The 27,016-nt window shown below is 47.6% G+C and overlaps 2 protein-coding genes across 5 annotated transcripts in view; one reads left to right on the top strand and one right to left on the bottom strand.

Moving 5' to 3' along the window:
• The window catches only part of ACTR10 (actin related protein 10), a 464,033-nt gene that overhangs the window by 235,429 nt on the left and 201,588 nt on the right, over positions 1–27,016 (bottom strand). For all 3 annotated transcript variants that reach the window (XM_069950794.1, XM_069950796.1, XM_069950795.1), the window contains one exon: positions 7,570–7,647. The gene's annotated coding sequence lies outside the window, so the exon portion shown is untranslated. The remainder of the gene's footprint in view (positions 1–7,569; positions 7,648–27,016) is intronic.
• LOC138771230 (major centromere autoantigen B-like) overlaps positions 1–27,016 on the top strand; it is a 139,671-nt gene that overhangs the window by 87,677 nt on the left and 24,978 nt on the right. The gene's annotated exons all lie outside the window — the stretch shown is intronic.

Raw genomic sequence — 27,016 nt, 5'->3', positions numbered from 1 at the left:
GAGCCGAGCTGGAAGGAGACGCCGCTGGAGCCGGACAAGGTAAGTTCCTTACATTACCCCCTCCCTTATGAGGGGCCTCAGGACCCTTAGTAACAGGACCTGGTCTAGACGGGTTGTGCAAATGATATTGCCGAATGAGACATGGTGCATGCATATCCCTACTTGCTACCCAAGTGCGCTCCTCTGGGCCAAATCCTCTCCAATGAACCAGATACTGTAACGAACTCTGAACTCGGCGAGAATCCAGAATCCTCTCCACCTCATATTCAAGTTCACCCTGAATAATCAAAGGAGCAGGGGGAGCAGACGGTAACACAGGATTAATATATTTCTTTAACAGAGACTTATGGAAGACATCGTGAATTTTTAGACTCTTAGGCAACAGTAACTTAAACGAAACTGAGTTGACGACTTTTACTATGGCATAAGGACCAATATATTTAGGAGAAAGTTTACCAGATGGTGTTTTCAATCTCAAGTTTTTAGTAGAGAGCCATACCTTGTCACCTACCCTGTACTCAGGGCCAGATATACGTCTTTTGTCTGATTGTTTCTTACAATTTTCTTGAGCTTTAACCAGGTTCTGAAGAGCCTGGGCCCAAACTGTGCACAGTTTTCTGTAGATCTTTTCAGCGGATGGATTAATGGACTCGGCCGCATGTACAGAAGAACAACGAGGATTAAACCCAAAATTACAAAAAAATGGTGACATTTTGAGAGACTGACTTTCACGATTATTTAGGGCAAACTCTGCCAAAGATAAGTATTCTCTCCATTTCTCCTGTGACCCTGCAACAAAACATCTCAAGAACTGCTCCAGTGACTGGTTAACCCTTTCCGTCTGACCATTAGACTGCGGATGGAAAGCTGAAGAAAAGGACAAGGATATGCCCAGGCGACCACAAAACTCCCTCCAGAATTTAGACACAAATTGTACTCCCCTGTCAGAAACAATATTCTCTGGTACACCATGTAAACGTAAGATATGATTAATAAAAAGAGAAGCCAAGGTACGAGCATTAGGAAGCTTGCTGAGAGGAATTAAATGGCACATCTTAGAGAACCTATCAACCACCACCCAAATCACAGTTTTACCCTTAGAGGGTGGTAAATCAGTTATGAAGTCCATTGAGATGTGGGTCCAAGGTCTAGCAGGTACCGGTAGGGGTTGGAGAAGTCCCTCGGGTAATCTGCGAGGGACCTTGGACCTGGCGCAAATCTCACAAGCCTCCACAAACAGCTTAGTATCTCTGACCCAAGATGGCCACCAATAATGACGAGATAACAAATACTTAGTACCAGCAATACCTGGATGACCTGCCAAAACTGAACAATGTGTTTCTTCCAGAACTCTCAAACAAAGATTTGGGGGAACAAATAGTTTGTTCTCCGGGGTATTTCTAGGCGCCATAGATTGAGACTGGACAACTTGGGCAGCCAGATCGGGCTGCAGTATAGCCACCACCACCCCCGGAGATAAGATGGTTTCAGACTCCTTTATGGGGACTTCATTGACGTTGAAACTACGAGATAAAGCATCTGCCCTTACATTTTTGGAACCCGGTCTGAAGGTGATTTCAAAGTTAAACCGTGTGAAAAAGAGTGCCCATCTGGCCTGTCGTGGAGTAAGACGCTTAGCTTTATCTAAATAAACAAGGTTTTTGTGGTCGGTTAAAACCTTAACTTTGTGTTTAGCCCCCTCTAGAAAGTGCCTCCATTCATCGAACGCCCACTTAATGGCAAGGAGTTCCCGATTGCCTATATCATAGTTGCATTCTGCTTTGGAGAACTTTCTAGAGAAATAGGCAATGGGTCGGAGATTGGTGAGAGTTTCAGGACCCTGTGAAAGAACAGCCCCCACCCCTACCTCTGAGGCATCCACCTCGACAATAAAAGGTTGCTCAAAGTCAGGTTGAATCAACACCGGAGCTACAGAAAAACATCTTTTAAGTTTGTCAAATGCCAGAATGGCTTCAGGAGTCCAGTTATCCACATCAGCTCCCTTTCTGGTAAGATCTGTTAAGGGCTTAGCAATCACTGAGAACCCCTTAATAAATTTTCTGTAATAGTTAGCAAATCCCAAAAATCTCTGTAAAGCTTTAAGATTCCTTGGGCGCTCCCACTTGGCAATGGCCGTCACCTTAAGGGGATCCATCCCAAAAGAACTAGGGGTGATTTTATATCCCAAAAAAGAGACCTCCTGAACACCAAACTGGCACTTTGACAATTTAGCAAATAAATGGTTAAGTCTTAGGAGTTCCATAACCTTACGAACATGACCAACATGCGAAGACCAATCTGGAGAGAAAATCAGGATATCATCCAGGTATACCACTAAAAAACGTCCCAGGTAGTCGCGAAAAACATCGTTAACAAAACGTTGAAAAACTGCAGGTGCATTACACAACCCGAAGGGCATGACAAGGTATTCGAAGTGTCCTTCGGGGGTATTGAAGGCAGTTTTCCATTCATCGCCCTCCTTTATACGAATCAAATTATAGGCCCCCCGGAGGTCAATTTTGGAGAACCACCGGGCCCCCACAATCTGATCAAACAAATTAGGAATCAGAGGGAGAGGATGTTGATTTTTAATCGTGATTTTATTTAATTCCCGATAGTCAATGCAAGGGCGTAAGCCACCATCCTTTTTACCCACAAAGAAAAACCCAGCACCAAGGGGAGAACAGGAAGGACGGATGTGACCCTTATGTAAACTCTCTTTAACATAATCACGCATAGCCTCTCTCTCTGGTTTAGACAAGTTAAAAATGCGTCCTTTCGGGTACTTGGATTCAGGAACTAAATCAATAGCACAATCGTATGGACGATGAGGGGGTAGCTCGTCCACCGATTTTTCATCAAAGACATCAAGAAAATCAGATAGAAATTCAGGGAGCTCTCCTTCTAACTAAGAACATTCAGTTAAATTCAAAGAAATACAATGGGCGGCACAACCTGGTCCCCATTGGACAAGTTCTCTGTTTACCCAATCAAACACAGGGTTATGTTGGGTCAACCATGGTAAACCTAAAATAACATCAGAGGACAAATTGTCCATAACCAAAAAATCCAGACACTCAGAATGGATCGACCCCACTTTCACTTCGAGAGGAGGAGTAATATATTTTACTCTTCCTTGGGCCAATGGGGTAAAATCCGCCCCCGTGATACTCAGCGGGCATTTAAGCTGAAGCGGGCATACCCCCAGACCGGACCAAAACCCGGAATTAATAAAATTAGCGGATGCCCCTGAGTCAACATGGGCAAACCCCGAGATACATCTCTCGCCCAAGCATAGCGAGATGGGAACCATCAATTTATTCTTATCGAGTGGTACCTGTGCGCCTGAGTGACCCCCTCGATAGTCACTCAGGCGCTGGAGTTTTCCGACGATGTTCCAGGCCTGGAGGTACATTCCCGAACCCGGTGTCCAGCTTTGCCGCAGTATAAGCAAAGATTATGCTGCATCCGATGGGCTCGTCTAGTTCTTGCATCGGTGGCGCCAATTTGCATAGGTTCCTCCGGTGGTGGCAGCAGGGAAGAGGGGTTTTTAGGAAAAGACACAAGAGAGGAAGAGGTACTACAGGGTTCAGAGGTGCACTTCTCCCTTCGTCTGTCTCGCATCCGGCGATCTACCCTAATGGCTAACGTCATGGTCTCTTCTAACGTTTCAGGGGGAGGATAAGCTATTAACAGGTCCTTCAACTGGTCAGAGAGACCCACCCGGAACTGGTAGCGCAGAGCAGAGTCGTTCCAACCAGATGGGATACACCACTGGCGGAACTCTGCGCAATAATCTTCAACTGGTCTTTTCCCCTGTTTTAGGGACGTCAATTGTCGCTTGGCCACTGCAGTCCTGTCAGGGTCATCGTACAATAGTCCCAAGGCCGAAAAGAAAAAGTCCACAGAAGTTAGTTCTATGGCGTTAGGAGGGAGAGAGAATGCCCACTCTTGTGGGGGACCCTGCAGGAGGGACATGATTATTCCCACTCTTTGGGCCTCATCCCCTGACGAACGGGGACGCAGTCGAAAAAACAACCGACACCCTTCTCTGAAGGTTCGAAAACTCTTTCTATCCCCCTTAAATTTTTCCGGGAGTTGTACAGGCGGTTCAGGGGGAGAGGGCGTGGTCATCGTAACCTGTCGAGGAGCAGCCTCCTGCTCTTGAACCCGTTCAGCGAGATTCTGAACCAATGTGTTCAGATTCTGCATCTGTTCCACTAGCGCCTTCATAGGATCCATGATAAAAAATCCTTGGCACACGTCACACAATATTTTTTGGCTGGCTATTCTGTCACGAGTGGCTGGTGAAGATAAGACACTAGACAGTGGGCCCTAACTCTGACCCCACCCACTGTCACCTGCCTACTTGCCTCGGTCGACCCTAGGCGGTCGCGGAGAACCACGAAGACAATCCCTATGCTGTATACGTGCAGAACATAAAACGCAGACAGACAGACAAACACAAAGCGGGAAGTCAACTAGCCGAGTCAGTAACCAAACGAGCAACGCTGTACAAAATCGGAACCAAACGGAGAGTCAGGGGACAGGCAAAAAGGTCAGAATCCGGGCAAATCGAAATGAGAAAGGATAGGACAGAATACAAGGGACTGGGGAGCTGGGATCAGAAACAACTAATAGCCAGCGATAACCTGCTGGCTACACTGAAACTTTATACTGGACCAGGAGCCCGGACCAAAGGCTGATTGGTCCGGCCTCCTGAGTCCAGCCTCACTGCAGCTGGTGCACTGCAGGCTGAGCGGCCGGGCGACCTGTCACTCAGCCTGAGTGCAAAACACATCAGCTGCGTGCCGGCCGGCCAGCTGACGGTCACGTGACCCCACGGCGTCCCCGGTTGCTAGGGACGCCGTCGGGTCTCCGTGACGTCACTCGGCCCCGGCGGGCGGAGCAGCGGCGCGCTCCCAAGCCGACAGCCGGAGCCGAGCTGGAAGGAGACGCCGCTGGAGCCGGACAAGGTAAGTTCCTTACAGGCCCCCTTCCTGACAGTCACTCTTGTGGCCTCAGGAAGGGTTTTCCCTGCGGTCACAAGTGGAAGCTTTGTCCTTGTGGTGCCGGCGCTCCAGTGACATCACTGGAGCATCGGCACCAGGACAAGAGGAGCACAGCCTCTTGTGATCGCAGGGAAAACCCTTCCTGCGGCCACAAGAGTGAAGAGAAGAGGAGATGCCCGGACCCAGGTGAGGGGGAGCACACAGGGATCCGTTTAACTGGGGGAGCGCACATCGGGGGTCTATATAAATGGGGGGAGCACACAGGGGGGCTATATAACAGGGGGAGCACACAGGGGCTATAGACTACTGGGGCTTCACAGAGGGGTCTATATGCTACTGGGGGCAGCACACAGGGGGTCTATATACTACTTGGGGCAGCAGAATGGGGTCTATATACAACTTGGAGAGCACACAGGAGGTCTATATCCAAGTGGGGGAGCACAAAGGGGGGCTATATACTACTGGGGGAGCACACAGGGGTCTATATACTACTGGTGGGGCACACAGGGGGTCTATATACTACTGGAGGAACATACAGAGGGTCTATATACTACTCGTGAGGCACACAGGTGGTCTATATATAACTAGGGGATCACACAGGGGTCTGTATACTACTGGGGCAGCACACAAGGGGTCTATATAAACTGGTGGGGCACACAGGGGGTCTATATACTACTGGGGGAACCACACAGGGGTTTATATACTACTGGAGGAGCACACAGGGGTCTATATCCAAGTTGGGGAGCACACAGGAGGTCTATATCCAAGTGGGGGAGCACACAGGGGGGCTAAATACCCCTGAGGGAGCACACAGGGGGCCTATATACTAGTGGCGGAGCACACAGGGGGTATATACAACTGGGGGCAGCACACAGGGGGTCTATATACAACTGGGGCAGCACACAGGAGGTATATATACTTCTGGGGAGCACACGGGGGGGGCTATATATATATATAACTGGGGGAACACACAGGGGTCTATATACTACTGGGGAAAGCAAACAAGGGGTATATACTACTGGGGGCAGGACACAAGGGGTAAATACTATTGGGGGCAGCACACAAGGAGTATATATTACTGGCGGTACCGCACAAGGGGTATAAACTACTAGGGGCAACACACATCGGTCTATTGTTTTGGACCGCGTGTCAAGGGGGGGCCCCAGACATAACTTCGCTTGGGGCCCCAGAAATGCCAAGACCGCCCCTGCCCGTACGGTAAGTGGGCTTGGGTGCTTTTACATGCCAGGGCTGATATTAAGTCCCAGTCCGGCCCTGACCCCTGCCATATGGCGGGAAAATACACAATGTCACACAACACTCAGGATGGAGCCGTCTCACTACTTATATTCATTTGTAAATTACACTAGCAACAATACAAGAAAAATAAAATAGCTAGGATTTACCTAATGACGTGATCATGTATGTACTACTACTATACAAGCACATATATAATCAATAATACCGCCATAGAGTGGTCAGATACAATCTTTACATAAGCTCTGTACACTACCACTATACAAGCACTGATATATGCAAACACACTGATAAACAGTGGTCAGATACCAGCTCTATGTAGGATCTGTACACTAGCATTATAATAGCACTCATATAGTCAATAATAGTTAGTGTATGATACCAATGTGGTGTGAGATATATATATATATATAAGCTTATGTAATTAAAAGTACTGAAAGACTTGAGGTTTTTTAAATAGAATTAAATTACAAATCTCTGGCACTTTCTTGCACCAGTTGATTTGAAAGATTTTTCCCCCCCGCTGGAGTTCCCCTTTAATACATATACAAAGTATAATAGAGTAGTCATTCCTGCAAACCACCTCTGCGTGTAGTCAACGTCTGGGATTGGCGCTACAGCCATATACAGCTCTGGCATTGTGGAACAGTGGACATGTGCACTAGATCTCCACCTTATCGGGTGACATGACAGGTAAGGGAAAATGTTTTATGTGTTTCAGTGTCCATTCACACATGCAGGGGATGGTACGCTTTCAGGTGAGTATAACGTTATCTGCGGCACCATAAGAATAAAATAATCTACCGTGTCGGCCTCTATGCTCCTTCCATTTCTTCTCATGTACAGTATGTACAGTTTATACACTATGGATGAAATGTACTACCATATTGTGGTATAATATTACGCTTTACCATAACATGTCAATATTTATAAGTAAGGGAGGAAATATACAGGAAACCCTTGTATGACCCCTGCTGTCTATATATGCAGGGAAGGTTATATATCCTTAACTGCTAACAGGGGCTATCCTCATTTCTTTGAATGGATAAGCCATGACCAGCCATGAGTTACATGAGTGTGGACCGACCCCAAACCAGACATAGTGCGTGGGGTTGCGTTGTCACCAACATCCCCCCACTGGTAACAGGGACTCCCTCCCACACATACTTGTACCGCCTGCATGTAGTCACACAATCTCCTCCTAACCAAAGTAAAACCCAACCATCTACCCTAAATGGGCAAGTAATATACAAGACATGACCCATAGTCATAAAGCATGACCACATAATGAATGGCTTACCTCGCACCATTTTCAGAGATACTTTCTTCCAGGATATATTCTGAGGTCAAGGTTCCATATTTTCAAGTTCTTTTGACACTAAAAAAGTGAAGAAAGAAAAAGCTAGGTGTAAGTGTAGATATAACCAGACTAATCTATTCATCATTTCTATGTCTCACTGTACAATACAACTATATCCTATACGGTCACAATCAGCTGCGTCCAGCCCTATGTTGGAGCGTATACTGATAAGAAGGGGGACAGGGAATATATAGATGGTGGGAGTGATGGGTTCTACCTCTCACCCATGCCCCCCTGTCCCTCTATTAAAACAGAGAAATAGATCTGTATTAATGCACTGCCTGTATTGCCCAAGGAGCCATCTAGCTGCTATCTACTATGTATATTCTTCCATCATTGGGTGCTTTTTGGATTATAAAAAATTACCCTACTATTACCCCACAGAAGCATAAGGGGGGGATCTTCTAGTATATCCCATAAATGCAGGGGTCGGAGCTCCAAACAGTAGGTGTGTTACACGCGGTCCGTTATCTCTGTATAATGTATGCACCTATCATATTTACACGGCTGTCATTAGGGCTGAACACCACCGCCCCATCACTACTACTATATGTCTGCTGAGGCCAAGAGCTGGACTCCTGGGGATTGGAGCGGATCATTGTGGGAGCAGTGGAAACTTGTTTTTTGCTCCTTTGAAAAAAATTATATTTTCTTGCGATTTTTGGGGGTAATAATAAACTTAAAAAAACATTTAACCCCTTAGGGACCGAGCCTATTTGGGCCTTGATGACCAGGCTCATTTTTCAAAATCTGACCTGTCTCACTTTATGCGCTTATCGCTCAGTGATGCTTTAACGTATGCTAGTAATTCTGAGACTGTTTTTTCGTCACATATGGTACTTTGTGTTAGTGACAAAATTTGGTCACTGTCTTGTGTGGGTTTTTTTTGTGAAAAACATCAAAATATCGTGAAAAATTTTAAAAATTTGCACTTTACGAACTTTGAAATTCTCTACTTCTAAAAAAAGAAAGACACATGACATAAATTAATTACGAAGTCACATTATCAATATGTCCTCTTTATTCTGGCTTCATTTCGTAAACATATTTCACTTTTTAGGGTGTTACGGGGCTTAGATATGTATCAGTAAAATATCAAGTTTTCATGAAATTTCACAAACTAATTTTTTTTAAGGACCAGTTCTTTTTTTTAGTGGATTTAGGAGGCTTATATACTGGAAACCCCCATACGTGACCCCATTTAGGAAACTACACACCTTAAAGAATTAATATAGGGGTATAATGAGCATTTTGACCCTACAGGGGCTGGAGGAAAGTATTCACCATTAGGCCGGAAAAAAAAAAGGAAAACACAAAATTTCCAATAATATATTTGTTTAGATTAAAGTATCTCATATTCACAAGCAACATGAGAGAAAACGCACTCCAAAATTTGTAACGCAGGTTCTTCTGAGTACAATGGTACCCTATATGTGGGCATAAACCACTGTATGGGCACACAGCGAAGCTCAGAAGGGAAGGAGCGCCTATTAGCATTTCCAGTTCAGATTTTGCTGAAGAAGTTTCTGAGCGCCAGGTGCGTTTGCAGTGCCCCTGTACTGTCAGCAGAATAGACCCCCCCCCAAAATTCACCCCATTTTGGAAAGTACTCCCCTTAAAGAATTCATCTTGGGGTGTGGTGAGCATTTTGACCACACAGGTATTAGAGGAAAGTATTTAAAACTAGACCGTAAAAATGAAAAAATTGAATTATTCCAATAATATGTTAGTTTAGTTTGAAATTTCTCAATTTCATGAGGAACAGGGGAGAATACTCACCTCAAAATTTGTAACAGAGGTTCTCCTCAGTACAACGGTACCTCATATGTGGGCATAAACCACTGTATGGGCACACTGCAGGGCTCAAAAGGGAAGGAGTGTCATTTTGGTGTTTACTGGCTATCTGGGGTGGTAAGTGGCAATCTTGGGGCATTTGCCTGTCACCACCCCGGATCTGTTGTGGTCATGGGCAATCTGGGGTGCTTACGGACAGTCTGTGGCATTCTGGGGTGGTAACGGGCAATCTGGGGTGGTTACCGGCAATTTGGGTTGGTTACTTGCAATTTGGGGGTGTTTACTGGCTATCTGAGGTGGTTACGGACAATCTGGGGGTGTTTACTGGATATCTGGGGTGGTTATGGGCAATCTAGGGGTGTTTACTGGCTATCTGGGGTGGTTATGGGCAATCTAGGGGTGTGTACTGGCAATCTGGGTTGGTTACTTGCAATTTGGGGGTGTTTACTGGATATCTGGGGTGGTTATGGGCAATCTAGGGGTGTTTACTGGCTATCTGGGGTGGTGACGGGCAATCTGGGGGTGCTCACGGGCAATCTGGGGTGGTGACGGGCAATCTGGGATGGTTACCGGCAATCTGGGGTGGTTACCAGCAGTCTGTGGCAATCTAGGGTGGTTACGGGCAATCTGGGGTGGTTACAAGCAGTCTGTGGCAATCTGGGGTGGTTACAGGCAATATAGGGGTATTTACTGGCTATCTGGGTTGGTTATGGGCAATCTGGGGGTGTTTACTGGCTATCTGGGGTGGTGACGGGCAATCTGGGGGTGGTCACGGGCAATCTGGGGGTGGTCACGGGCAATCTGGGGGTGTTCACTGGCTATCTGGGGTGGTGACGAGCAATCTGGGGTGGTAACGGGCAATCTGAGGTGGTGACAGGTAATCTGAGCGGTTACATGTAAACTGGAGTGGTTTTGAGTAATCCGGAGTGGTTATGAGTAATCCGGGGTGGTTACAGGTAATCTGGGGTGGTTACAGGTAAACTGGAGTGGTTATGAGTAATCTGGGGTGGTTACAGGTAATCCGGGGCACTTGACTTTGGTGACAGGGGATAAAAAGTGTCGTCAGCATTTTGAACAAGCGATCAGCGGTATATAGTATATACCACTGATCGCTTGTACCGGGACCACTCCGGGTGGTCCCCCATCATTGCTCCATAATCTCTGCCACCTTTGGTGGTGGAGAGAATGGGACTTTAGTCATTTTTAGGAATCTATCACTGTGAACAGAGTCTGTTCACAGTGATGGCGGTGGCCATCTTGAATCACATGGCCGCCCAGGGAGGGGAAGGTCAGTGACTGGGTCACTAGGGTTAATCCTGGGGAGTAGGGGGGGTGTGCGGGACATGTTTTCATCTCCTCTCACCGTGGATTCACGGTGAGAAGAGATGAAAGCGTTACCGCTGGCTGCGGTTATACTGTTAATAACAGCATCCCCGTTACAGGGACCGGCCGGGACTGACCTCACACTCTACCGCAACCTCTCAGCTACCTCCGTTAGCTAAGAGAAGGGGACTGTGGGCCTTACTGGTGCCGCTGCACTATTTTACGCCATCGCTGTAAAAAGCTGATGGCAGGAGAATAGAACCCATTAGTGACTACCGTAAAAATCTGTATCGGCAGTCACTAATACCATAATAAACCTATTCTCTGGGTCACTATGGTTACAGTGATACCAAATTTGTGTACTTTTTTTTTAACTATTACCACTTTGGCGCAATAGAAACTATCGTCCTAGCAAAAACCCACAAAAACTTTGTCACCACATTGCAAGATCCATAGCGTTTTTATCTTTTGCGCGACAGCGCTCTTTTTGGTCTTATTTTTTGCGGGAAGATCTGTAGTTTCTACTGATACCAAGTTTTACATATATATGTCTTTTTGATCTCTTTTATGACGTATTTTCTAAAGCGGATTGATAAAATACAGAATAGCTTTGGTACTGTTTTTTCTTCTTTTTTTTTTACAGCGTGTCGTGCGATATAATTATTGATATTGTTTTATAGATTGGGTCGTTACGGACGTGGCGATACCAAATATGTATAGGATTTTTGTTTTTGATCTGTTGTATGTAACGTTTCATTATGTATAGGGAATGTAATGCATTTTTATTATGGGGGGGGGTTTGGGGGGGATGTTTTGTGTTTGGTGCACACTTTTTTTTACTTTTTGTTTTTAATTTTACACTAGTGTACATTAGTGTACTTCTGTAGTACAGTGTATTGTATTATGCATCATGTTGACAGGCATTCAGCACAGCCATGTCAGCATGAGGCATCTCCATGGTGATCCCGGGGACCTTCATTAGGCCCCCGGGATCACCATGGAGACATCGGGGGACCGGACCGACTGGGACCCACAGGAACCCGTTAGATGCCGCTGTTATGATTTGACAGCGACATTGACGGGTTAAACTACCCGCAGCGGAGGATCCTCCGATCCGGGTAGTTTGAAGGGGGGGGGGAGTCAGCTGTCACATTGACAGCTGATCCCCCGCTATGCCGCCGCAGGGGGGCTGCAGTTTATTCCAATGCATCCGCCGTTAAAAGGCGTATGCATCACAATAAAGCCCAATAGTGACTGCCGTGAAAAGGCAGCATGGCGCTCACTAAGGGGTTAAGCATATGGTTATGTCTAAAAATTGGACCCTTCACACCAACAACCACAAGCATTAGGCATCACCGGTATCCAGGCAACCACAGGTACTAGGCATCACCGGTATCCAGGCAACCACAGGTACTAGGCATCACCGGTATCCAGGCAACCACAGGAACTAGGCATTACTGGTATCCAGGCAACCACAGGTACTAGGCATTACCGGTATCCAGGCAACCACAAGTACTAGGCATTATTGGTATCCAGGCAACCACAGGTACTAGGCATTACTGGTATCCAGGCAACTACAGGTACTAAGCATCACCGGTATCCAAGCAACCACAGGTGCAAAGCTTCATTGGTATCCAGGCAACCACAAGTACTAGGCATCACCGGTATCCAGGCAACCATAAGTACTAGGCATTACCGGTATCCAGGCAACCACAGGTACTAGGCATCACCGGTATCCAGGCAACCACAACTACTAGGCATTATTGGTATCCAGGCAAACACAGGTATTTGGCATTACTGGTATCCAGGCAACCACAGGTACTAACCATCGCCGGTATCCAGACAACCACAGGTGCTAGGCTACATTGGTATCCAGGCAACCACAAGTACTAGGCATCACTGGTACCCAGGCAACCACAGGCACTAAGCCTCAATGGTGTCAAGGCAACCGGTATCTAGGCAACCACATGTACTGGGCCTTAATAGTATCCAGGCAACCACAGGTACTAGCATCCCTGGTATCCAGACAACTACAGGCATTAGGCTTTATTGGTGTCCAGGCACCATGCTCGTCTATTCAATTCCCCAAATCCCCCTCCCTACCCTGAAGCCCGCACTCCTCTGTTTTTTAGACTGGAGGAATGGACGCTGTCATGTGTGCGTGTGCTTATGTATGCACAATGTTAGAAAATAGCATTCACTGCATCCCAACAATTACAAAGTCAGAGTACTAGGACTACTTATATGCTAGGCAGTTTTCAGATTTCATTCAACTTACTCAGGCTTCCATACTCCTTCCAGTAAACCCAGTGCTATATCTTTCTATGGGTTCTGCTTCTTAAAGGGGTAGCGTTTCAAAATTATTCACTAAATAACCCACTTGACAAAGTTATACAACTTTGTAATGTGTGTTATGTTAGTGAATGGCTCCCTTCCCCGTGTCCCCCCCCCCTTCCCGCGCTAGACCCGGAAGTGTGATGCCCTATATTCACCTGATTCGTGTCGACTCCTGTCTGCCCTTTTGGGACAATGATGTCATCTTCGTGCGGCCGGCCATAGCGCACCAGCTGTCCCTCATGCCAACCCCCCTCTTCCGCATCATCAGCTGCTCAGCCGCGATTGGCTGAGCACAGTTATGCAAGATGGCCGACGGGGGTCGTCATGAATGCGGTAAGTATAATGCACCACACTTCCGGGTCTAGCATGGATGGGGGGGAAGACGGGGAAGGGAGCCATTTATATACATAACATACATTACAAAGTTGTATAACTTTGTAATGTGGGTTATTTAGTGAATAATTTTGAAACGCTGCACTACCACTTTAATAGTTTGTCCTATATCTTCTGCTGCCATCAAGTGGTCAGATTTGGTAATACCAGTAAAATGCTTGTAAAAATATTCTATTAGGCCTCCTTCACACTGCCTCTTTTTTTTAGGAAAACGCTGAGGAAAACGCTGATAAAAACGCCATGCGGCCAGATGTTAGCTGGAAATCAATAGAAGTTCATGATTTCCCTTGCAATTATGGCGTTATTTTGTGGCGTTCTTCTCTCCCCTCTGGTGTTTCTGTAGCTCTGTGGCTGTTTTACTAAAATAAAGCAGGATAAGGGTTTGGAGTTTTTCCGGCATAGATTTCAATAGAAGTCTTCAGCTCCACTAAAAAAAAGCCATAGCTTATGCATATGGGGCAGATTTATTAAACTGAATGAAAGGTGAAATCTGATTGGTTGCTAGGGGCAACTGAGACAGTTTCACTTTACACCATGTTTGATAAATCTCCTCCAAGGTGTTTTTTTAGTTGTGCTTTTCAGGGAGAAAAGCGCCACTGTCTGGTCCCCAGGGGGTTAACCTAATCCCATGTGGACCATATTGTGGTCCAGGGGGGTAACATTTTGGTCCACAGGGGGTTTACTTATCCTCCGGTCTTCTCCTGGTCGTCTTTTGATCAGTGACTGCAGCGGGAACACTGCATTGGCTGATGCTGGGGCACCATTTATGAAGAGGCAGAGTCTGGCACACTTGGATCTCACTGTGCCAGGCTCTGTTGAAGAGCGAAGACGTCAGTGGTGAGTATCAATAGGGCCCCCTTCTCCCCCCAGCACTGTACTCATCCCAGCAAGGAAGGAGGGCAACTAACCCCTTCCTTACTGGGATGGGTATATTGTGACATCAATGTGGCCCCCATGGGGTTAATTGAGGATGCCATGCATTCTCACTTAACCCCCCTGGGGGCCACGTTGTTCGGTCGGGCACACAAGAGATTAAGCATGGATGTCATGCATCCATATTCAGCGGCGGTCTTTGGCACCAAGCACCCCAAGCGATCGCTTGGGGCCCCCAACATCCAGGGGGGCCCCACGCCCCGCTCTTGTGCTCAAGACCGCTGGACAGGGCCGCTGCCCCGCTCACTGCTGCCATCTGAACTGTAACTATGAGCACTCGTAATGAGCACTCATATTTACATGCAGCAGCACTGACAGGGCGGGAGACATTGGCTCCCTTCCTGTCAGTCATTCTTGTGGATGCAGGAAGGGTTTTCCCTGCGGTCACAAGTGGCAGCTTTGTCCTTGTGGTGCCGGCGCTCCAGTGACATCACTGGAGCATCGGCGCCAGGATAAGGGGAGCGCGGCCTCTTGTGATCGCAGGGAAAACCCTTCCTGCGGCCACAAGAGTGAAGAGAAGAGGAGACGCCCGGAGCCAGGTGAGTATAAGTGTTTGTTTTATTGTGTTATATACTATATGGGAGGGGGAGCACACAGGGGCCTGTGTAAATGGGGGAGAGCACAATGGGGGTCTATATAAATGGGGGGAGCACACAGTGGGGCTATATAACGGGGAAGACACAGGAGGGCTATATATAACTGGGGGAGCACACAGGGGGGCTATATAACTGGGAAGACACTGGGGGGCTATATATAACTGGGGGAGCACACAGGGGGGCTATAGACTACTGGGACTTCACAGAGGGGTCTATATACTACTGGTGGGGCACACAGGGGGTCTATATACTACTGGGGGAACCACACAGGGGGTTTATATACTACTGGAGGAGCACACAGGGGGGCTATATACTACTGGGGGAGCACACAGGGGTATATATACTACGGTGGGGCACACAGGGGGTCTATATACTACTGGGGGAACATACAGGGGGTCTATAGACTACTTGTGAGGCACACAGGTGGTCTAAATATAACTGGGGGAGCACACAGGGGTCTATATACTACTGGGGCAGCACACAAGGGGTCTATATAATACTGGTGGGGCACACAGGGGGTCTATATAATACTGGTGGGGCACACAGGGGGTCTATATAATACTGGTGGGGCACACAGGGGGTCTATATACTACTTGGGGAACATACAGGGGGTCTATATACTACTTGTGAGGCACACAGGTGGTCTAAATATAACTGGGGGAGCACACAGGGGTCTATATACTACTGCGGCAGCACACAAGGGGTCTATATATTACTGGTGGGGCACACAGGAGGTCTATACAATACTGGTGGGGCACACAGGGGGTCTATATACTACTGGGGGAACCACACAGGGGGTTTATATACTACTGGAGGAGCACACAGGGGTCTATATACTACTGGGGCAGCACACAAGGGGTCTATATAATACTGGTGGGGCACAAAGGGGGTCTATATACTACTGAGGGAACCACGCAGGGGGTTTATATACTACTGGAGGAGCACACAGGGGTCTATATCCAAGTGGGGGAGCACACAGGGGGGCTAAATACCCCTGAAGGAGCACACAGGGGGCCTATATACTAGTGGGGGAGCACACAGGGGGTATATACAACTGGGGCAGCACACAGGGGGTCTATATACAACTGGGGCAGCGAACAGGAGGTCTATATACTTCTGGGGCAGCACACGGGGGGGGCTATATATAACTGGGGGAACACACAGGGGTCTATGTACTACTGGGGGAAGCAAACAAGGGGTATATACTACTGTGGGCAGGACACAAGGGGTATATACTACTGTGGGCAGGACACAAGGGGTATATACTATTGGGGCAGCACACAAGGAGTGGATGCAGGAAGGGTTTTCCCTGCGGTCACAAGTGGCAGCTTTGTCCTTGTGGTGCCGGCGCTCCAGTGACATCACTGGAGCATCGGCGCCAGGACAAGGGGAGTGCTGTCTCTTGTGATTGCAGGGAAAACCCTTCCTGCGGCCACAAGAGTGAAGAGAATAGGAGACGCCCGGACCCAGGTGAGTATAAGTGTTTGTTTTATTGTGTTATATACTATATGGGAGGGGGAGCACACAGGGGTCTGTTTAACTGGGGGAGAGCACAGCGGGGGTCTATATAAACCACACAGGGGGTTTATATACTACTGGAGGAGCACACAGGGGTCTATATCCAAGTGGGGGAGCACACAGGGGGGCTAAATACCCCTGAAGGAGCACACAGGGGGCCTATATACTAGTGGGGGAGCACACAGGGGGTAAATACAACTGGGGCAGCACACAGGGGGTCTATATACAACTGGGGCAGCACACAGGAGGTCTATATACTTCTGGGGCAGCACACGGGGGGCTATATATAACTGGGGGAACACACAGGGGTCTATGTACTACTAGGGGAAGCAAACAAGGGGTATATACTACTGTGGGCAGGACACAAGGGGTATATACTATTGGGGGTAGCACACAGCGGTCTATTGTTTTGGAATGCGTGTCAAGGGGGGGCCCCAGACATAACTTCGCTTGGGGCCCCAGAAATGCCAAGACCGCCCCTGTCCATATGCATAGTTGGCAACATTTGAAAATTTTTTCCAGGGACACTTTTGCGTTGTCAACAAGGGGTGTGGCTTATAGAAGGTGTGGTCTTCATGGGTGTGACCTATTGTGGGTGTGGTTTGCGGGGTGTGGCTTGTCACCAGAGTTTTTTTGGGGGGGTCCAGAATTTTCCAGTTAGAATTTTCCAGTAAGAACAATACAAAAGGATGAGGGGTGTAGTAGTAATACAGGAATAGATGAGCGGTGTAGTAGTACAGGTGAGGGGCAGGGGTACAGCTAGGATTCATGGGGCCCCATGAAACCTTTGTAGCTGGGGGTGACTGGAACAGACTAGGGGTAGCTAAGGCAGACTGAGGGAGACTGGTGCAGACTGGGGGGTGGCTGGAGCAGACTGGGGGGTGACTGTGGCAGACTGGGGGGTGACTGGGGGGTGGTTGGGGCAGACTGTGGGTGACTGTGGCAGACTGGGGCGTGTCTGGAGCAGACTTGGGGGTGACTGGTGAAGACTGGGAGGTGACTGGTGCAGACTGTGGGTGACTGTGGCAGACTGGGGGGTGTCTGGAGCAGACTGGGGGTGACATGGGCAGACTGGGGGTAGCTGTGGCAGACTGTGGGTGACTGGGGGTATCTGGGCAGACTGTGGGTGACTGGGGGTAGCTGTGGCAGACTGGGGGGGTGTCTGGAGCAGACTGGGGGGTGACTAGTGGAGACTGGGGGGTGACTGGTGCAGACTGGGGGTGGTTGGGGCAGACTGTGGGTGACTGTGGCAGACTGGGGGGTGTCTGCAGCAGACTGAGGGGTGATTGGTGGAGACTGGGGGGTTAGTGGGGCAGACTGAGGGTGACTATGGTAGCTGGGGCAGACTGTGGGTAGCTGGGGCAGATTGTGGGTAGCTGGGGCAGACTGTGGGTGACTGGGGGTATCTGGGCAGACTGTGGGTGACTGGGGGTAGCTGGGGCACAGTGGGGGGTGGCTGGAGTAGACTGGGGGAGACTGGAGCAGACTGGGGGTGACTGGAGCAGACTGGGGATCGCTGGGGCAGACTGAGGGTAGCTGGGGCAGAATGTGGGGAGACTGGGGCAGACTGGATGGTGACTGGGGGTAACTTAAGCAGACTTGGGGGTGACTGGGGGTCACTTGGGGTAGCTGGGGCAGACTGGGGGTAGCTGGGGCAGACTGGGGGTGACTGGAACAGACTGGGTGGTGAGTGGGGGTAGCTTAAGCAGACTGGGGGGTGACTGGGGGTTACTTGGGGTAGCTGGGGTAGCTGGGGCAGACTGGGGCTAGCTGGGGAAGACTGGGGGTCTCTGGGGCAGACTAGAGTAGCTGGGGCAGACTGGGGGGAGACTGGGGAAGACTGGGTGGTGACTGGGGGTAACTTAGGCAGACTGGGGGGTGACTGGGGGTTACTTGGGGTAGCTGGGGCAGACTGGGGGTAGCTGGGGCAGACTGGAGCAGACTGGGGGTGACTGGAGCAGACTGGGGGGAGACTGGGGCAGACTTGGTGGTGATGGGGGTAGCTGAAGCAGACTGGGGGCTACTTGGGGTAGCAGAGGCAGACAGGGGGCTACTTGGGGTAGCTGAGGCAGACTGGAGGGTGACTGGGGCAGACTTTAGCATCATGCCCATCATCATCCTTCAGCATCATCCCCTCATGTGGGCCCCTCATTATACCACCAGTATAATACAGTGAGTACTGCGAGACTACTGGTATACTGAGGGGCCCACATGAGGGGATGATGCTGAAGGAGGTAAAGCTATATACATTGGTGTGAGAGGCTAGGACACTGTATACCAGTCACAGCTGTGATTACCAGTCTTCCAGTGTCCTAGCCTCTCATACCAATGTACATAGCGTTATCTCCTTCAGCATTATCTCCCTCATGTGGGCTCCTCAGTATACCAGCAGTCTCACAGCACTGTATAATACTGGTGGTATAATGAGGTGCCCTCATGAGGGGGATTATAAACTATACATTGGTGTGAGAGGCTAGTATACTGGTAATCAGACTGGTAATCAGTCACTGGTATACACTGTATACCAGTCTTTCAGCATAATCCCCCTCATGTGGACACCTTATTACCTGGCTCCCTGCAGCACACGGCCATCTTGCTCTTATATCCCAGAGACAGGAGTGAGTGACCTCACTGTCAGGTCCTGTAGCTGGGAGAAGAGAGCGGCCTCTGGTGGCTGGAGGCAGAATATACAGCCTCCGGCCAAAAAGCCTGTACTTAGGCTTCAATGCATTGGGGGCTGCATTGGGGACCGCCACGGGGGCGGGACGTGACGTCACAGGGGCGGAGCTTACCGGGGCAAATCCAGGACATTACTTATTCGGGACTGGCCTGTCAAATCCAGGACAGTCCCAGCGAAAACGGGACTGTTGGCAACTATGCATATGTAACCCAGGGCCGTATTAGCAGCTGCTGCTGCCCTAGGCACTACACTTGAAGATGCCCCACCACCGGATTGGTAGATTGGTAGGTAATAGCTCCAGGTGTCACATTTGACACTGCCACACCAAACCTGATCAATACCACCATACTGTGACTGGCAATAAGGCAAAGGCAATGGCAAGTCAGAAAGAGAGGTGGGAGACTTCCAAAAATAAAAACAAAAAAAGTTGTTTTCTTTCCCCTGCTCTCTGGTGCTGCCCCCCTGCAAGGTGCCGCCCTAGACACCGGACCACGGGTGCCTAGTGGTAAATTCGGCACTGACCTAACCCCTTGTGTGCCACACTGTAGGCAGCATCTGCTAAGATGCTGCATGCTAAAAGGTACAGAATACCTGTCACAATGAGGGGTGTTCTGCTACTGGCATTTATTTTGTGTGTTTTTCCCTTTTGTTTTTCAGATATCGGTATCCTGTGGATTACGTCAAATTCGTTGGACTACGTTGATGACCAGCATGTTTTTTTTTTTTTTGTTTTTTTTTATAAAATGGTCAACGAGGGGTATGGGGTGTTCTTTTTTTAAATAAAATACTTTTCTGTATTGTGTTGTGTTTTATTATTCTTTACTTTCAGATTTTGTATTTGAAGCTGTCTGATATATGGCTAAAGCTACCCCCCCTCCAATATTACTCCAGTACCCAATGCCACAAGGGGTACTAGGATGAGCAAGGTACCAGTAGTCCCGGAGCGTTGAAATTGGTGTTACTGGACTGGGCGGTAGAAGGCTGGTATTATTAGGCTGGGGAGGGCCCAAAAATGGCCCTTCCCAACCTGGTACTACTAGGCTGCTTCTGTCTGGTTTTCGCTATAATCTTTCCTCAGAAAAAATGATAAATACGGCGCACGCAGAGTCTGCAACGCTCCCTCTCCGCCCCTCCGGCGCAGATGGGGCCAATGCAAATGAAATATTCGCAAATAGACCATTTGTGAAAATATTTACACCCACTGGGCCCATCTGCTCCTAAAAAAGGCATTTTAGCATTTTAAGGGTACAAACACACACACCGTATATGCAGCAGATACGCAGCAGATTTGATGGTGCAGACTTGATGCTGTGTTCAGTTATTTAGATCTAATCTGCTGCGTATTTGCTGTGTATCGCAGCAGTAAATACGCTGCGTATACGGTGTGTGTGTGTTTGTACCCTAATAGATCCCCTTTTGTCTCTATAAGGGTTTATTTACACAGAAAGATTATCTGCTAAATATTTGAAGCCAAAGCCAGGAATGGATTAGAAAAGAGGAGAAATCTCAGTTTTTACTTTATGACCTGATCTGTTTATAGTCTGCTCCTGGCTTTGGCTTCAAATCTTTGGCAGATAACCTGTCAGATAATCTTTCTTTGTAAATGGACCCTTATGCAGAGCAATAATCAGCCTTGTTCGCCAATTATCGTTCCCTTTAATAGGGCACTTAGGGTTGGGGAAGCTGCCTAGGTCCGGAGCACTAAAGCCCCCAGCAGATCCAGTGAAATGCCACAAAATTTCATGTGTATGCAGTAACCTGGCTAAAGAGCTCTTTCTCCACAAGTCGATATGAGGCCGTAATAAAAAGTATTTCTCTTTAAAATGTATTTAATTAAACAACAATAAAGGGTATTCAGTGTAACAACTACAGCCTCTTCTATGGGGATGTTCTGCAGTGTATTAGACAGGTGAGCTGAGGGCCGTAGGGGCCGCAAAACAAGCTTTGTTCAGCGAGATAGGTGACCCCTTTGCAGTGCATTTACATGGCATGAGAAATTGAGCAATTGGGCTGCATGAAAGATCCTTCAGTTGCTTTGTTGTAGCCATCAGACACGCTACTCCAAATTCCCACTATCCACACAGCTGTACTTTGCTGGGAGGGTTAAATCACAGTAAGGTCACCAGCAACTTGACATCAAATTAAAGGGGAACTCAAGATAAGAAAAACTTGTTTTCTATTAAAAGTACATTAAAAGTTATATACAGTAGATGTGTCTATACAATGTATTACCGTATCTGAACGGTTCTGCCACACTGGTAGCTGATAGAAATCCAGGAAGTGAAGAAAAATGGCCTCTGTGCCAATCCACATTGTCTCCTGCTCCCACTGCTCTCCCCCTTAGGAGACAAATCTTCCATGCCTCTGTCTCACATTGTGCACAGGCTGATGATGCAGAGAGGGGGCAGGGTGTGATTTACCATCTCAGACTGGCCAGAGGCAGGTGTTTCAGCTTCGCTGATTGTGCAAAAGTCTACAGAGAAGTTAGGGCTATGTTCACACATGTTGGAGTGTCATTGCAGTACTGCAGCATCTGCACAAAAATGATGCAGTAACACAAATAGATAATGCTAAACAGCAGAGAGGATAAGAGCAGACACTGCCAATCCCACCTGCACAAAAAAAAAGGCATAAACAGTATATCCCATGTAAGATAATATCGGATAAAGTCCTTTTTGTGGGAATCAATTTAAAAGATAAAAGATGCTTGATCATAATATGTGCGTGGAGATGAAAAGAAAAAAAAAATTAATCAGAAAAGTTCTTTGCTTTATTCTAATATTGGTGTTACAGGTAGAGAATACAGCGTGCTGGGGGTGGGTGGGACCACAATGAAATGATAAAGTACTGCAAATAATTCATTAACACAATGAAACTGCAACGTGGGAACACAGCCTAGATGTTCTGCAACAGCTTTGGGCGGGGATTGGGCAGGGTGGGGGACTGTGATGGAACAGCTGAGGGAAAGCATTGCATTCTGGAACCTGTAGTACTGAGTACATCTGTTCAACCAGGAAATACAGAAACACAAAACAGAACAAAACCCCCCAAAATAAATTGATTTTTGCTAGTTTCAAAACTAAGATAGATAGGAAAGAGCAGTGACAGTCAGGAACGTTGTTTACACGAGCCTTCAGGGAAGGCGGTCGGGGGGGGGGGGGGGGTAGATCAGAGCAGAGACGTGTAAAAAGCTCGGACAAAGCTTTTTGTCTCTTCAGCAGAAAGCAGCAGCTCAGAACTGGGGGAAGGTGACTAAAATGCAGCAGCAGGGGATTGGGGCAGGTGAGAATGACTCCACTGCATTTTAAGGTATTCAAATTTTAAGGTATTTCTCAGAAAACAACTTTAAGATGGTTGCTGCTGGATCAGTGGTGAATTCCACGATGCAGGTGAAAATTCTAGTCTCAGTGCCTACGAACACACATGAGACCATCATGCGCAAGACTGAAGACTGTAATGCACACAATCCTAATGGATCAGAAAGAGGGTGGTGCGCATTATAGTTTCATGCATGTTCATAGCCATGGAGACTCGAATTTTTACCCAAAATATGGAATTCATCACTGATCCGACAGCAGCCCTGATGGCAGATACATTTTAATAATTGACTTTTGCTTTGTGCTACTGAATTGACTGGAATTTTTAGAAAGGTATAAAATATCAATATAATTGTCAAGGTTATATTGTTTATTCTTATAATTTATTCTTGGCAGATGACGGTACCAAGAGCTCAGGAAATCTGACGTCTTCAGATTCTGAAGCTGTTGATCATCATATTACACAAGACACATACAGAGAACAAGCCATTATCCTAGATAGACCCTCAGCCCCTCATAACGAAAAGATGTCTTCCGATTCTTTTACGTTTTTCTAACTCATCACAGACTGTAAGACAAAATATATATCACACAGGGGGTGTGACACATCAAAGAGAAGAAACCGTCTTCATGTTTAGAATATTAAGTATAAAGATTTTGAGAAACCTGTCCCCCAGCACCCAGGGCAGAGCCTACCTGACCCCCCAGTAAAGCCTGTCCGACCCCTCGGTGAAGATCCTGATACTTATCCCCTCCTGCTGGTCTGGCTCTTGAAGCTGGTCCTGCCACAGAGAATAGATGAGCCCGACAGTGATTTCTCCAGGGTGGGACTGGCTTTGGGGGTGTGACTGCCATGATGGGGTAAGTGTTGGGGGCTCTACCGGGGGGGTGGGGGGGTTTACAGGCATTAGTTACCCATCATACTGAATTATCACACCATTATGTAATGGAACGGAGGAGACCCCACCTCAGACCCTGGCACACACTAGGCCTCAAACTTGTTTCCGCGGGAAGTAATCCCCTCTGTTCCATTACATACACGGTGTGGTCAGCATAATGGTGCATTTACACAAATATCTATCTGACAGATTTTTAAAGCCAAAGCCAGGAACAGACTATTAACATAGAACAGGTCATAAAGGAAAGACAGATTTCTCTTCTTTTCAAATCCATTCCTGGCTTTGGCTTCAATAAACTGTCAGATAAATCTCTCTATGTAAAGGCACTACAATTCAGTATGATGGGTAACTACTGATTGGTTAATAGGAAAGTCTGGAAAAAATAACTTGGCCCAGTGGGAGAAGAAGAATGGGATAGTGTTGTATCAAACATGGTTAAAGTCTTCATTAATAAAATTTATGAGGACCCTGTTAATGGTGCGTTTACACAGACAGATTTATCTGATAGATCTTTGAAGCCAAAACCAGGAGCAGACTATAAACAGGGATCAGGTTATAAAGCATACCTCCCAACTTTTGCAAAGAGCAAAGAGGGACATGTGCGCCGCGGTCCCAATAGCCACGCCCCCATATTGACCCTCCATAGCCACACCCCCATAGCAACCCTCCATAGCCACGCCCCTATATCAACCCTCCATAGCCACTACATGCTGCTGACTGAATAGTGCCCTATACAGTATCCAATCCCGCCAAAAATGCCCTATATGGTATCCAATCCCCCATTATAGTGCCCCACATAGAATCCAATCCCCCACATAGTGCCCCACATAGTATCCAATCCCCCACATAGTGCCCCACATAGTATCCAATGCCCCCATATAGTGACCAACATAGTATCCAATCCTCACATAGTGCCCCACATAGAATCCAATCCCCCACATAGTGCCCCACATAGTATCCAATCCCCCACATAGTGCCCCACATAGAATCCAATCCCCCATATAGTGCCCCACATAGTATCCAATGCCCCATATAGTGCCCCACATGGTATCCAATCCCCCATATAGTGCCCCACATAGTATCCAATGCCCCATATAGTGCCCCACATGGTATCCAATGCCCCATATAGTGCCCCACATAGTATCCAATGCCCCATATAGTGCCCCACATAGTAGCCATGCCCCCATATAGTGCCCCACATAGTAGCCAATCCCCATATAGTGTCCCACATAGTAGCCAATCCCCCCATATAGTGCCCCACATAGTAGCCAATCCCCATATAGTGCCCCACATAATAGCCAAACCCCCAGAGTGCCCACATAGTAGCCAATGCCCCCATATATGCCCCACATAGTAGCCAATCCCCCACATAGTGCCCCACATAGTATCCAATCCCCCACATAGTGCCCCACATAGAATCCAATCCCCCATATAGTGCCCACATAGTAGCCAATCCCCCACATAGTGCCCCACATAGTAGCCAATCCCCCACATAGTGCCCCACATAGAATCCAATCCCCCATATAGTGCCCACATAGTAGCCAATGCCCCATATAGTGCCCCACATAGTATCCAATGCCCCATATAGTGCCCCACATAGTATCCAATGCCCCATATAGTGCCCCACATAGTAGCCATGCCCCCATATAGTGCCCCACATAGTAGCCAATCCCCATATAGTGTCCCACATAGTAGCCAATCCCCCCATATAGTGCCCCACATAGTAGCCAATCCCCATATAGTGCCCCACATAATAGCCAAACCCCCAGAGTGCCCACATAGTAGCCAATGCCCCCATATATGCCCCAGATAGTAGCCAATCCCCCATATAGTGCCCACATAGTAGCCTATGCCCCCATATATGCCCCACATAGTAGCCAATCCCCCATATAGTGCCCCACATAGTAGCCAATCCCCCATATATGCCCCACATAGTAGCCAATCCCCCATATATGCCCCACATAGTAGCCAATCCCCCATATATGCCCCACATAGTAGCCAATGCCGCCATATATACCCCACATAGTAGCCAATCCCCCAAATATGCCCCACATAGTAGCCAATGCCCCCCATATAGTAGCTAATGCCTCCATATAGTGCCCCACATAGTAGCCAATCCCCCCACATAGTAGCCAATACCCCATATAGCGCCCCACAGAGTAGCCAATCCCCCCATTAGTGTGGCCCCAGCGGCAAAAACAATAAACCAGTAACTCACCTGTCCGCCGGCCCCAGCAGCTCCTCTCCCGGCAGAGCGCGCACTCCCGTCATCCTCCGGGGCGGGCAGCGGGGTACAGAGACACTGACTGTGCCGGAAGTGATTCATGAACAGGTCACTTCCGGTACAGTTAGTGACTCTGTACCCCCCGCTGCCCGCCCCGGAGGATGACGGGAGTGCGCGCTCTGCCGGGAGAGGAGCTGCTGGGACCGGAGGACAGGTGAGTAACTGATTTATTGTTTTTTTCGCTGGGGCCACTTAAAATGCGGGACACGGGGGGCCGTTCCGGGACCGCGGGACAGAACCCCGAAAACGGGACTGTCCCGCGAAATCCGGGACGGTTGGGAGGTATGTATAAAGGAAAGACTGGGATCTATCCTCTTTTTGAATCCATTCCTGGCTTTGGCTTCCAAAATCTGTCAGATAAATCTTTCAGTGTAAACGCACCCTTAGGATAATCAATAGACTGAGTAACACGCTAAATGTATTGTATAGGATGGGGTATCGGAGTAATGATAGGTGCCTTACATGAGGGGAACCAGAAGCTAATTATATGCATGTGGTGGTAGAATATACACGGAATAAATTAGGAACTGGGCCCCCTTATAGTGCGCTAGGTGGGATTCTGGGTTGTTCTAATCAGTTAGGTAAACATAGGAACATAGTTTTGAAATTACTATTAACGGCAAGACTGGTGATTCTCCGGAGCTGGATTATTGCCGCCCGCCATTAATATCCCACTGGGAAAACCTAGATAAAAAGGTACAGGGGTACGAAAGGATTTCCTTTTTAAGTAAAAAAAAAACAACAACAAAAAACCCTCTGTTTATCTTTGGGGCAAATGGACAAATGACACAGAGATGAAACATTATCTACCACTTCCGGATTAGAAGGGTGTGTTGATTTTTTTGTAATTACTAATATATATATTTTTACCTCTCTGTCCTTTAGGGTTATTGTTTGTCAGTAAATGTAAAATTTTTATGAAATTGTATAATGTGTATATTGGATTTTTGTAAAAATTAATCAAAGATATAATTTTGAATTTTTTGACAAACTAATATCTGACACAGACGAGAGGCCATTTTCATATTCAAAATGTGGCAAATGATTTATTTATAAATCAGATCTTCTCACACAGGGGAGAGACCATTTTCATTTGCAGAATGTGGGAAATGTTATACTGAGCAATTAGAGAGCATCAGAGAATTTCCATAGGGAAGAAATCATTTTCATGTTCAGAACGTTGGAAATGTTTTTGGATGCCTTCACACCAAGGTTTTTGTGGCATTTTTTTATGCCCCCCCCCCCCACAAAAAAAAAACAAAACGCCAGAAAAACCGCCGCATGGCGTCTTTTCTGTGTTTTTACCTTGCAAT

Source organism: Dendropsophus ebraccatus, chromosome 13, assembly GCF_027789765.1.
Source record: "Dendropsophus ebraccatus isolate aDenEbr1 chromosome 13, aDenEbr1.pat, whole genome shotgun sequence".
Taxonomy (NCBI): Eukaryota; Metazoa; Chordata; class Amphibia; order Anura; family Hylidae; genus Dendropsophus; species Dendropsophus ebraccatus.
Note: the sequence above shows the minus strand (reverse complement) of the source record. Positions and strands in the feature narration are given on the sequence as shown.